The 2188-nt window shown below is 32.5% G+C and overlaps 1 pseudogene; it reads left to right on the top strand.

Annotated features, from left to right (window-relative positions):
• Window positions 1-1183: 1183 nt before the first annotated feature.
• Window positions 1184-1297, top strand: LOC148938676 (U5 spliceosomal RNA; annotated as a pseudogene).
• Window positions 1298-2188: the final 891 nt, after the last annotated feature.

The following is a 2188-nucleotide window of genomic DNA, read 5'->3' as shown; positions in this document are numbered from 1 at the left end:
CCTAAATCCTACCCCAGGAAGGTGCATTCTATCTTCCATTTTAACTGTTTTACTATTTCCAAGGCTTCAGAAATAGCATAGAACTTTTTTTCCATAATTTTTGTTGGTGTCCTTTCCCTTAAACTTAGGTTTTTAAAACAGGACGCTAATGACGTGAATTGAATTTTAAGTTATTTTAGATTATATTTTCGAAGTTAACATTTATTCCTGAAAGTTTTATTCCTATAACCTTACTATTCCTAAGATAGCAAAAGTCCCTCCACCTAAAATTTTACCGTGTTTACCCATTTTACTCTTGTGCTTGGTTTATAGGAGATGTAAGCAAAACTTAAACTTTTTAAATCTTCAATATTGAGGATGAAACCACTATCCAAGGAGGGTTGGTAAGGAGGGTTGCAGCCCAATAATAGCTGAAACTCTAAAATTCTTTAATTTTGATATCAAATTCCAAAAATGAAATTTTGTTATAAATAGAAATATCAGAATAATTGGCCTGTTATGCTGATTCCAAATATATAAGATTCATTAAGTTTTGTTATACCCATTGAAGGCTACAAGCCTGAGAAAATTTGCCTGATTTTCGAAGAAAAACGGGAAAGAGCCCCCAAAAGTAAATGAATCTTAATGAAAATCACGTCATCGGAATCAGCGTTACTCTGCAGCAAGCAAAAAATACGTACCAAAAACTTGGACTGTAATTGATGCCAAAGGCAACATTTTTCTGAAATCCACCTCTGTTTTGGAGCTTTGGCACAAAATAATCATAAAATCTACAGTAGTCAAGGAATTCTTTTTAAACCAATTTCCTCTTATCTTTGAAGTCTAAAAAATTGCAATTTCTGGGAGTGAACACTTTAAATAGAAACTGTAATTAGCTCTGTGAAAGAAATTCGTATGAATGTGAGATTTTAAAATCGTTTGGTATGAAAAATACTTTTCTTTTTTCTGGTGACCAGTGACATGCATAAATTCATCTAAAAATGTAAGTACCAATAGTAGGCATAAATTCACCTAAAAATAGGTATTAAAATGCATCAATGTTAGACAAAACGTATAGCTATAAAAATTACTAAACAGATAATATCCCCATTTGGTACACTAAAGTTTTCACTGCCAATTTGTCTTTTGGTGATTTTGATGATTTTTTCTGAGAGAAAATGGTGATTTTTTTTGCGTTCAGTGGCAGCCCTGCTCCTCATATAGAATTAATCTTCTGTCTTTTACTAAAGATTACCCTGGGGAGGGGCACTTGATGGGTCTTAACAAACTTTATTAATGCAGAAAGGCAGATTAGCCTATACTCTTGTAGTACGTCTGAATATTCAAAGATTACTTTTCTGACAAGCCCTATTACTTATTTACTTCCCCTTAGCGTTGCACGAGACGTATTTGACATGAGAGGTCAGTAAGTTTACTACTTGAGGAAACGGTCTTATTAGTGGTCAGACAAGTAACCCTGGAAATGCAGGATAATTGGTCATGTATGAACAAAAATTCAATCTTTGTTAAAGAAATTTACCTGATATCCTTTACCTGATAATCATTTACCTGATAAAGACTCACTGTTTTGTTGCTGTTTATTTTGCTTGGGTAATTAAAAAATTACCAAAAGGCAAATTAGCAGTGAATACTTAGTGTACCATATATGAATATTTTCTGTTTAGTAATTTTTATAGCCAAGCGTTTTTGTTTAATATCGATATATTTTAATACCTATTTTTAGGTTAATTTATGCTTAATATTTGTACTTACATATTTAGATGAATTTATGATTGTCACTGGTCTCTGGCGGTCACCAGAAAAAATAAAAGCATTTTTCATACCAAACGATTTTAAAATCTCACATTCATACGAGTTTTGTTCACAGAGCTAATTACAGTTTCTATTTAAAGTGTTCACTCCCACAAATTGCAAATCTTTATACTTCAAAGATAAAGAGGAAATTGGTTTAAAAAGCATTCCTTGACCACAGTAGATTTTATTATTATTTTGTGCCAAAGCTCCAAAAAAGGGGTGGATTTCGGAAAAATGTTGGCTTTGGCCTCAATTACAGTCCAGGTTATTAGTACGTATTTTATTCTTGCTGCAGAGTAACGCTGATTCCGATGGAATGATTTTCATTAAGATTCATTTACTTTAGGGGGCTCTTTCCCGTTTTTTTTCGAAAATCAGTCAAATTTTCTCAGGC

This window comes from Artemia sp. Qi Xiang Cuo, unplaced genomic scaffold (assembly GCF_049724085.1).
Source record: "Artemia sp. Qi Xiang Cuo unplaced genomic scaffold, ASM4972408v1 HiC_scaffold_3027, whole genome shotgun sequence".
NCBI lineage: Eukaryota > Metazoa > Arthropoda > Branchiopoda > Anostraca > Artemiidae > Artemia > Artemia sp. Qi Xiang Cuo.
The sequence above is the reverse complement of the archived record's forward strand: the minus strand, read 5'-3'. Positions and strand labels throughout refer to the sequence as shown.